This window comes from Culex quinquefasciatus, chromosome 3 (assembly GCF_015732765.1).
Source record: "Culex quinquefasciatus strain JHB chromosome 3, VPISU_Cqui_1.0_pri_paternal, whole genome shotgun sequence".
Lineage (NCBI taxonomy): Eukaryota > Metazoa > Arthropoda > Insecta > Diptera > Culicidae > Culex > Culex quinquefasciatus.
In genome coordinates this window covers 156,258,772-156,270,919 of record NC_051863.1, presented here as the reverse complement: position 1 = coordinate 156,270,919, position 12,148 = coordinate 156,258,772, and the positions used below count along the sequence as shown (strand labels likewise).

Genomic DNA, 12,148 nt, shown 5'->3' with positions numbered 1-12,148 from the left:
CGGAATAACTCCGGTGAAAATGATCCAAACTCGGATTTCTCCCCGGAATCGAAAACTAGAGATCTTTCCCGTTCTTTTGACTACCGGATGTCAAGGATTTGGTCAAACAGGTCAAAAATACGGCAGTTTTAAAGATTTTTCGATTCTTCCATTCAGACGTTTAGCTTGTACGGGTTAATTCCACGAGCCAAGCATTCCGGTTCATCCCAACTTTTCCAGCCAAATTGGCATTTCCATCGCGAAGCTTCTTCGATTTCACGAAAGATACTGCATTTTCTGCCGTTCCCAGCTCCACAACCTTCCTCTTCTGTGCTGTCTCTGTGAACTGGACCAACCCGCTGGTGATAAAATATTCAGTACTTCCCAGGCCTGCCCGATAAGCCATAAATTGTACCGTGTAAGTGGCGTGCCCGTGCTCGTGATACTTCGGGGAGTTAGATCTCAACCTAACCCAACCTACTTTGTAGATCCAGACCAAGAGGTCGGAAGCGAACCTGGATCGCAAAAAGTTTAAGGGGTTCTGAGGCATTTGTTATGTAAAATATTTTTTTATTAAAATAGAATAAATCAACTGAAAAAAATTAAATAAATTGAAACAAAATATCTTAAAATACCAATCTCCAACCAGGTAACCCTTAAAAGCGGGGAAAACTCGCTGTGTTCACGGGAAGCTGCCACTTGATTGGGGTTTTTCTGAAGAGGGAAAAATACATTTTCACGCTACTTTTACCCCTCATTACTCGCGGTCGTTTAACGACACGCGTGGGATTGGACAACCCCCGGCGGTGCACGACGTGGCGGTCGTGAGGGATCGTTGAGAAATTTCGGCGGAAAATTGTACGGCTCTGTTTATGATGTAAAAAGAGACGAGTTACGAGCTGGGGAAGATGTGTGTCAAGTTGTAACAAATTGCTGGAACGTTGGAAATTTAGCTTTGTTTTGATTTGGTATAAATTGGGTAGAATATACGTCAGGTAAAACTATGTAATAACCAATTGTAAAAACAACTAGTCTAACTTGCTTACGTCACTTGATGTTAACCAAGATACACAGATTATGTACCCTTTTTTAAATAGTTTTGCTATAAATATAATAAATGATAAGCCCCATTTTAGCTTTTTTTAAATAGGCTTGAAATGAAAACAAATGTATAATTTTTTAAATTGATATTTTGAATATTGGTTTGGCCTATTTAAAAAAAAATAATGAAAAACTCAAATGACAATCAAAAGTCGCCTTATGAACATTTCAAAGAAAGCAAACTTAAATTGCCCTTTTTACAGCCCTCAAAGTAATCTCTCACACAGCAATCCTCACCATCTCTCCCACATAATGAGAATGCATTGCCCAGCTCACTCACTACCTAAGCAATGAGAGTATGACAATAATAGTGGTGTATAATTCAATCTACTAACCTCACCGACCCAGGGGCGACCACACCACACCGAGGGGGGGTGGCTTTTATCCATCATCCCCGGGGTAAACACGGCACGTGCAAATAAATTACCCCAATCCAATCCAACCGTATAGAGAGAGTAGCCTCTTCACCAATGTTGAGCGCGACGATGATTTACTGGCTCGTGCTCGCGCGTCCAATACTTCCGGCGTGAACGTGACTGTGTGTGTGTGTGAGACCCTAATTTGCATACGTCATCTCCTAGTGAGGGGTTTCTGTTCGGTCGTCGCATTGGTCGATCGAGAGATTGGTTCGCTTACATAAGGACTGACCGGTGGGTGAGTATGAATTTGTGTTTGTGTGCACAATGTTTGCACTTGAACGCGCTTTGCTTCGACCACAACGCGCGACATTACAGAAATGCAGTTTCAGCAAGGTATGGGAGCTAATTTTGACCTTAAACACTTTTCAAAATAAATATTTCAAAAGTTTTATTTGTTTTCATCAATGAACGAAATGTTACTCACAACATAAAACTAAACTCACGGAGACTCATGGCGATTTTCGACAAATTTGGCATTGAATCGTGTTCGAGTGCAGGCTGGCGATTGTTCACACTCCACTTTTTTATATTTTATATCTGGGTACAGAATATCTATATATAGACTTCCCAATGTTTGACAGATCCGAACGAGCAGGGCACCTAATGCCTTTTAAGCGCATCAAAAAATAGTGTTAAATAATGTTAAATTTATTTAAATTAAGTTAAATTAAGCGAAAGTACAATCAAGTTTTATTAAATTAAATTAAATTAATCTAAACCAAGCTTAATTAAGTAAAATGAAGTTGGATTTAAAATTAATAAGTTTATTTGAGTTAAATTAGGTAACAGTTCGATAAATTTAGAAAAATAATAGAATTTATTTAAATGAATTAAAGTAAAATTGATTAAATTTAGTTAAACTATGTTAAATTGATTAATTTAGTTAAATTGATTAAATTTAGTAAAAATTAGTTGAACAACGTTAAATTCAGATAAATTTAGTTCAAATTTGTTCCTTTTTGTTTAATTTAGGCCGTTGCAAATAATTTTCAAAGATTATGTCGCCTCCCCCTTTTCAAAGTTGGCATGAATAATCAGGGGGCTAAAAAAATTCGAGAAACTTCAAAATTTCAATGAAATTTAAAGTTTAATCAACTGAAAACCAGTTAAAATGCATTTTCCCGCGTTTATAATTATATTTAGCAAGTTTTAAATTTTCATGAAATACCAATGTACAGTCCCACGAAAAGTTTTATTTTTGCGAAAACAAAAAAAAAAACCGTCAATACCTTGATATTTCCAAAACTAATTATTGGATTGGCCTGTAAAATGCATTTTAAAACACTTTTTTCATCCAAATGTTGAAACCTGCCTCTCGACTTTGGTCAGAGCCGAGGGACATAAACTTCAAAAAATATTTGCAACGGCCTTAGAAGAATTTGGCCCAATATAGTTGAATTAAGTTGCGTTAAATTAAATTTAGTAGAATTAAGTTAAATATAGTAAAATTATGTTAAATCAAAAGAATAAGTACAGTTAAGTAACATTGAGTTGAAATTAAGTTTAACGTTGTTTTACACAGTTAAAATATGTTTTATTTATTAAAATCAAGTTTAATTAAGTAAAGTAAAGTTTATTTAAGTTGAATTGAATTAAATTAATTAAGCTTAATTGAACTAATGTGATTATCTTCACAAATATTTTCTTTTGTTTTTGTTTGATTTTTTTAAACTTAAATTTGATTTAACTTAGATACTTAGATAACCTTGATAGGTACATTTATTTAAATTTTGTTACATTTGGTAGAATTTAGTTCAGTTTGATGTTGTTTAGTAAAATTAAGTTACATTAAGTTGAATTAAGTAAACTTGAGTAAATAAGGTTAAATTAAGTTAAATAAGGTTAAATAAGGTTAAATAAAGTTAAATTAAGTTAAATTAAGCTAAATTAAGTTGAATTAAGATAAATTAGGGGAAATTAAGTTAAATTATGTACAATTGAGTTCAATTAAGTTAAAAAGTTAAGTTAAATTAAGTTATATTATGTTAAATTCAGTTAAATTATGTTAAATTATATTCAATTTAGTTAAATAAGTTAAATTAAGCTAAATTACGTTTAAAAAAGTTTAATTAAGTTTATTTAAGTAAAATTAAGTTGAATTAAGTTAAATCAAGGTAAATTGAATTAAATTAATTTAAATTTAGCTAATTTATGTTAAATTAAGTTTTTTAAATGCTAAAATTGAGTAAAATTTAAATATATATGGTTAAATGAATTTAGTGAAATGTTAATATCAATATTTAAAAAAAGAGCTAAAACTAGCCAAACTAGCAAACATTAGAAATATATAAGATAAAACTTGCCTGATAATGTTTCATGTAAATACGAGGTTACAAAAGCTCAATTTAATTTTAATTCGGTAGGTTAATATAGCTAAATTAAGTTCAGATCAGTTCAATTGTGGTGATTTTTTTTTTCATCTTCATCATCCCGGTGCGAGAATCGAACTCGCGACCTCTGGATTGGAAATCCAGCACGCCGTTAGTCGAAATTAATCCCCTACCGGTCAGTTTTCCCAGTGAGTAGAATTACTCTTTTAAGGGATCTGACTTTGCCGAGTTAGACAGGAATCGAAACCATTACCTTCCTCTAACAAGGTGAAACCCGTAACCTCACGGCCACGGTAGTTCGGCAAAATTTAGTAAAATTTAGTGAAATTTGTTTTTTTTTTTACTAATTACAATGTATTCTAAATACTATCCAGACTCGATTATCCGAAGTCTTGATTATCAAAAGTTAAGATTTCCGGAGTTCGCTTATCCGAAGCTTTCTATAAAATCTTCGGATAATCAAAAAATAAATAAGAAAACTTATTTTTATATTTTTATTTTCTAAAAATAAGTTAATTTTTGAGAGGTTGAAATTTAGTTGTTTTTTATAATGATAAATATAAAACTTCGAAGATCTGACAACCCTATCAAAAGTTATAAGCTCTATAGTTTTATTTATACACTTTATAGAGGTTAGATCTCAGATATTCTGAAGAAAACATTGTTCGGATCTGCCATGCGACCCATCGTTGGATGAGTTATGAAAAGACTTGGCCAACGCGTACTAAAGTTTGAAGATGTCATGAGAGATTGAAGGATGAATTCTTTATTTACTATATGGGTGTGAGGAAGGCACCTTTCACCTAAAGGTGGATTAATTAATGTTTTTTAATTGAATCAGTTTGAAAATAGTTAAGAAATTTGTAAAATATTTAAAGATTATTTTTCGAAAACAATTATTTTTATCAATGGAGCACCCGCAGTCGAGCAGTTTTTGACAGTTCGCTCCATAAGAAATACATTGTAGAAAAAAAGCAAAAAACTGCTCGAATGGAAATGCTCCATTGGTTTTGAAACCACTGTACAGGTAATAATAACAATCCAGTTAAGCCCAACGTTCATCAAACTATCCTAGGCTAGGTGCACGTGCACTCAGCAGGCAGCTAACCCATGCTGTACGGTCAGTTCGGGTTCGAGTTAGAGTCTGAGAGAGCCCCAGCTGCTTTCTCCAGTCGAGCGAGCGAAAATTGCTTAGGCATATACAGACGATGGCGGCGGCGATGGTCAGATTACGCAACCCCCCGGACACGGTCTTTGGAAAGTGGTCGGTGGCTAATGGTAATTTCGCAGAAGTGTGGACGTTTTTTTTTAGTTGGTTGACGTGGCTTTTTAACAGTTTTTTTATTTGTTGGAATTTTGGTTATGATTTGGAAATGATGCCTATATTTTTGAATAGTTTGGTACGATTTATCAGTTTTTTTTAATTTAATTGTAAATTTATTTACTCCCACAAACTTCACGACCTCAACCCTTAAACAAATCAATAGTAACGCCCGAGTGAGTCAAGGTACAACCTATTCCTTCTTTATGCTTTCACCGCAAGTTATGACAACCAGAAAGCAGTAAATCGACTATCTAACTGCAAATTAATCAAGATATAGACCATCATAATTCTGTTAATTGAAGGTTTTTTTTATTTTTTTAATACCTATTCAATTGAAAAAGATTGATTTTGCATAACTTTTGATACTAGTTTTGATTTATGGCTAGTAGATTGTAAATAAATAAATTTTCTCAGTGATTCCAAGAATTTTAATCAATATTTACAGCTGCACCAACAAACAGTGTGAACATAAAATATGCAAAATCGATAAATCTAATCAGACTCGGTAAGCTAAAACTCTTGTTCGTGCTAAGTGCTGTCGTGGACCATTTTCAACCGGCTCCATGCAGCGTCTAACGGTCCAACGATCCCACTGCAATTAGAGGTGCATCCACGGGTGTGCCATCCGAGAGTCTGGGAAAATTGGCGCCAAAGCTTCGAGGGACTACTTTCAGTGAAAAGCGGGTCACTCCCTGGCGGTGAAAGTTTCGGTTAGTGTTACCTGATTGTGGGACTTTCTTTAAATCAAATTACATTAATTTCATGGGAAACTCGTTTCACGGGGAAACGATTCCTCCAAGAAGGTAATAAAGTTAAGAGAAAAAAGATCTCTCTTTAAACGTCTCGATTGCCTCTTTAGGCTAAAGATAATTACTTTTTGAACGGCGCCGCAAAATCGGCAATAAATATCGCATCTTAAGCGTTACATAACGAAGCCGTGGAGTCTGCCAAACTGGGAACCACTTTTTCTTCGTCTTCGATGAATGGACGAAGGAGTGGCTTGCGGTGGGCGGCAGTGTTGCCAGTTTGCTGGAAATTCTTAAAACCTGTGGAAAGTGACATCTAACTAAATTTTCTTAAAAAATGATTTAATTAATGGACAAACATTCAACGACTGGCAACCCTGCCTTCGATCGCCAAAGTCTCAAGTGGAGTGCTGGAGGGTGGAAAACTGCCGACGGTAAATTGGACAGATCCTCCCCCATGACTTTGCGGAAGCTGTGCGATAGGTTGTAATATGGTCGAAGAGTAGCAGAAAAAAAAACCAAAGCTGCCAAACGACTCATATCTCAAGTGGCACTTGACTTTCAAAGAAGACGAAAGGGTGGGGGGGAGGATAACCTGCGATAAAGCCACTTTGGATCGATTCCAAACAGGTGTACCAAGAAGGTGGAGCACAACCACGTGGCAACGAGAATTATGGATTAGGTAAAAGAGGGGCAAAAAACGGAAGTGTTTGTACCAACGATAAGTAGGGGGCTAACCCTCACCTGACCCGTGGGAACACTTCCAGCGGAGAAGGTTTCAGCACTTCAAATCTACCCGCCTGATGCAGGGTTAATCCCACAAGGAGAGCCCCGAGCCGGAAAGTGCCAGTTAAGGTCGATTCATCGAGTTCGAGTGCTGCTATAACACCCGGATGTGTTCAGGGAAGTGGAAATTGAACCCGGGATAAAACCTTCTGGACTGCAAATCGGAAGAATTCCATAAGTTTACAAAAAGCAATCAGCGTAGGAATTGGCAATTTTTGGTCTCACACAATGGGCCCATTCTGGAGTAGGGATTTTCCCTAGTCTGCAAAAAAAACTGGAAAAGGTTCATTTTTCACCCCCAGGTGGTCGGACCCTTTGTTAATGTTTGTGACTGACCAAGCAGTGAAGTGAACTTTTTTCTCCAGTTTTGTTAAACTTTCATAAGGTATTATTTTAACCTCACATAACTAGAAAAATGCTTATTTCCCTTAAACATTTTTTTTCTCAATGCAATTTAATTTAAAATAATAAGAACTAATTGAAAACCAAATATCATCATCTTGAGCAATTCTCTACCAAAACCGGAAATGGATTTTATTTGTATTTTTTGATTGTGCTCAAACTTTGTGGGGGCCTTCCCTATGACCAAATAAGCTATTTTGTGTCCTTGGTTCACCCTTACAAGTCGCCATACAATTTTGGCTACTGTCCATACAAAAATGGTATGTAAATATTCAAACAGCTGTAACTTTTGAGTCAATTGTCTGATCAATTTGGTGTCTTGGGCAAAGTTATAGGTATTGTTGAGGACTATTGAGAATAAAATAGGTACACGGGAAAAAAATTGTAAATTTTTTAATCAACTTTTTTTTACAAAAACTCAATTTCCCAAAATACGTATTTTTTTTGTTTTCGAGATTTTTTGACATGTTTTAGAGGACAAATACCCGCAACTTTTGAGCCATACAGAAACATCGTCAAAAAATCTGCCGCTGAGTTATGAATTTTTGAAAAAATAGTAATTTTTGGAAAAAATCGAAATTTCATGCAAAAACAAATTTGACGTTATTTTTCAATGCAAAATTGAATTTGCAATCGAAAACTACTTTACAAATTTTTTGATAAAGTGCTCCGTTTTCAAGATATAGCCACCGAAAGTATGATTTTAGCGAAATATTTGCAGTTTTTCGATTTAAAAAAAAAAGTGACCATGAGTGACCATTTCTTGAAAATATTTTTTTGAAAAGTTCAGAAAATTTTCTATAAAATTATCTAATAGACATTGAAGATTGGACCTCGGGTTGCTGAGATACAGCCGCTTTAAGAAAAATAAACACGAAAATTGAAGTTTTCTAAGTCTCACCCAAACAACTCACCATTTTCTAATGTCGATATCTCAGCAACTAATGGTCCGATTTTCAATGTAACATTCGTGAAATTTTCTGATCTTTTCGAAAAAAATTTTTTGAAAATTTTTAAGTCAAGACTAACATTTTAAAAGGGCCAAACATTGAATATTACGTCCATTTAAAATGCTAGTCTTGATTTAATATTTTCAAAATATTTTTTTCGAAAAGATCGGAAAATTTCACGAATGTTTCATAATTCAACATTGAAAATCGGACCATTAGTTGCTGAGATATCTATATTAGAAAATGGTGAGTTGTTTGGGTGAGACTTAGAAAACTACAATTTTCGTGTTTCTTTTTCTTAAAGCGGCTCCATCTCAGCAACCCGAGGTGCAATCTTCAATGTCTCTTAGACAATTTTATAGCAAATTTTCTGAACTTTTAAAAAAAAATATTTTCAAGAAATGGTCACTCATGGTCACTATTTTTAAAAATCGATAAACTGCAAATATTTCACTAAAATCAAACTTTCGGTGGCTATATCTTGAAATTCAATTTTGCATTTAAAAAATAACGTCAAATTTGTTTTTGCATGAAATTTCAATTTTTTCCAAAAAACACTATTTTTTCAAAAAATCATGACTCGGCGGCAGATTTTTTGACCATGTTTCTCTATGGCTCAAAAGTTGCGGATTTTTATTCCATAAAACATATAAAAAAAATCTCGAAAATAAACGAATTTTGGGAAATTTAGTTTTTGTGAAAAAAAAGTTGATTAAAAAATTTGCAAATTTTTTTTCCGTGTACCTATTTTTTCTCAATAATCCTCAACAATACCTACAGCTTTGCCGAATGTTTAAAGTTTAATGTTTAATGTTTAATGTTTAATGTTTAATGTTTAATGTTTAATGTTTAATGTTTAATGTTTAATGTTTAATGTTTAATGTTTAATGTTTAATGTTTAATGTTTAATGTTTAATGTTTGATGTTTAATGTTTAATGTTTAATGTTTAATGTTTAATGTTTAATGTTTAATGTTTAATGTTTAATGTTTAATGTTTAATGTTTAATGTTTAATGTTTAATGTTTAATGTTTAATGTTTAATGTTTAATGTTTAATGTTTAATGTTTAATGTTTAATGTTTAATGTTTAATGTTTAATGTTTAATGTTTAATGTTTAATGTTTAATGTTTAATGTTTAATGTTTAATGTTTAATGTTTAATGTTTAATGTTTAATGTTTAATGTTTAATGTTTAATGTTTAATGTTTAATGTTTAATGTTTAATGTTTAATGTTTAATGTTTAATGTTTAATGTTTAATGTTTAATGTTTAATGTTTAATGTTTAATGTTTAATGTTTAATGTTTAATGTTTAATGTTTAATGTTTAATGTTTAATGTTTAATGTTTAATGTTTAATGTTTAATGTTTAATGTTTAATGTTTAATGTTTAATGTTTAATGTTTAATGTTTAATGTTTAATGTTTAATGTTTAATGTTTAATGTTTAATGTTTAATGTTTAATGTTTAATGTTTAATGTTTAATGTTTAATGTTTAATGTTTAATGTTTAATGTTTAATGTTTAATGTTTAATGTTTAATGTTTAATGTTTAATGTTTAATGTTTAATGTTTAATGTTTAATGTTTAATGTTTAATGTTTAATGTTTAATGTTTAATGTTTAATGTTTAATTCTTCAGAAACACATAACAACAAGCAACGCTCATCCTTTCCGGCAATATCTCCGGGGCAGCTCACTTCCCAGAATTAATAATATTGTGATAACACGCTTTTCCATGGCTCATCAGGTGCTCTCACTACCAACGCGGGCCAAACCCCTGGAGCTGCTGTGTCTATCACTCACACGTCCAACACACATTGCCAATGAACGCGGTTGAACCCGGGTTTGTTGTCTACCGCGCTTATAGAGACACTTCTCCCTAGATCTAACCAAAACCAGTTAGTAGCGCAACTAGCTGGCAACTATCAGCTCGTATAACAGGGACAAATATACTGCACTTTCATTTATATTTTCCAAAAAAAAAGTTTTTTTTTCTAATTTTGACTAAATATTTTCACATGACTTCAATAAACTATAATAAATATATCAAAAGTTTAATTTTTTAAGTTTTGTTTAAAAAACATTTTTTTAATCACCTTTTTATCTATTTTGAAGCCCACCAATCACTGCTCTCCGTGCAGGGTAATAAACAGCGAAAGCAAACCGCAAACTTGGTAAAGACAAAACCTGCTTCAGACAGGCGGTGAAGCGGCAATAGCGGTTGAATCAGTTCCGCGTACCGCGCGCCGGCCCACCTCGTCGTCGTAACGGACCTTAAACGGAGAAGGTAGGCAATCTAACCAAACTTGATGTGACGTTGTTCCATTACCGGTCGACGTGCAGTCATTACACTGCGCTCCACGAACCACATACTCTTTTTTTTATAGATTTTACAGAGCCGGTTCGTCGTGACTCTTTGCTAGATGTGCAACTGAATCTGAACCAAAATTTTAGAAGAGAAACGCTAAATTTTCTTCCCGATCTAAGCTAGATCGTTGAATGAACATTCAACTGACAGCTCCGGTCATGATCGTCATTTCAAATGATGGATGCGACCATCATCGTTTGATACACACGAAGTTGTCACGAAAGAATGCTACTTTGCTACCTCTGTCTTGTTTGTGCTTGGTGACAGCAATCATTTGAATGCATTCATGGGGAAGGTGAAAAATCAACTCTAGACAAAATTTTGAGGCTAGAAATTTTGACAGGTATGATTCTCATAAAGTGGAGACAGCGTAACTGTCAATCGGTTGAATTTACTCACAAAATGCTTTTGACTGATTTCAGTTCATTCCTGACGTCACAATAAAAAAAAAGTAAATCTTTCCCTGTTCCTGAGGGGAACACCCAGGGTTGCCAGGTTGCCAGATAATCCTGGGAATAGCAGATTTTTCAAGTGACAGCCAGAATAAAGATTCATCCTTCTCTTTGCCAGATAATGACAAGTTTTGCCAGATTTTTTAGATTATGCCCGTTTTGAACAACTTTTTGATTAAAATTAACGAATATAATTGAACATCTAAAAATATAGAATGTGCTTTTCTTGAGGGAAATGTAAGTTCAACAATTTTTGTGGCCATAAAATCAGTTTGATCATCAGAATTCTTCAAACTTTTGAATTGAATCATATTGTACCTCCACTTCACCATTCAGAAATGTCAGATTTTTCCAGATTTTTATTCGACACTTTGTCACATTTTTCAAATTTTGACCTGGTTACTCTGGAAACACCCTTGTAGAGTATCGGGGACGGCCAACTCACACATCAGTTGCCCCGACCCCTCTTCGATTTGCGTGAAACTTTGTCCTAAGGGGTAACCTTTGCCCCTGATCACGAATCCGAGGTCCGTTTTTTAATATCTCGTGACGGAGGGGCAGTACGACCCCTTCCATTTTTGAACATGCGAAAAAAGAGGTGATTTTCAATAATTTGCAGCCTGAAACGGTGATGAGATAGAAATTTGGTGTTCAAAAGACTTTTATGTAAAATTAGACGCCCAATTTGATGGCGTACTCAGAATTCCGAAAAAACGTATTTTTCATCGAAAAATATTCTCTCCATTCTCTCATTTTCCGTTACTCGACTGTAAAAAATTTTGGAACATGTCATTTTATGGGAAATTTAATGTACTTTTCGAATCTACATTGACCCAGAAGGGTCATTTTTTCATATAGAACAAAATTTTTCATTTTAAAATTTCGTGTTTTTTCTAACTTTGCAGGGTTATTTTTTAGAGTGTAACAATGTTGTACAAAGTTGTAGAGCAGACAATTATAAAAATTTTGATATATAGACATAAAAGGTTTGCTTATAAACATCACGAGTTATCGCGATTTTACGAAAAAAAGTGTTCCATAATTTTTTTACAGTCGAGTAACGGAAAATGGGAGAATTTTTAAAACTTTTTTAGTGTTTTTTTCGCTGAAAAAAACGTTTTTTCGGAACTCTGAGTACGCCATCAAATCGTGTGTCTAATTTTACATAAAAGTCTCTTTGACACCAAATTTCTATCTCATCACCGTTTCAGGCTGCAAATTATTGAAAAACACCTCTTTTTTCGCATGTTCCAAAATGGAAGGGGTCGTACCGCCCCTCCGTCACGAGATAT

General features: G+C 33.7%; 1 protein-coding gene across 1 annotated transcript in view; it reads right to left on the bottom strand.

The window, feature by feature from the left end:
• Positions 1-12,148, bottom strand: part of LOC6053962 — a 127,221-nt gene that overhangs the window by 37,751 nt on the left and 77,322 nt on the right.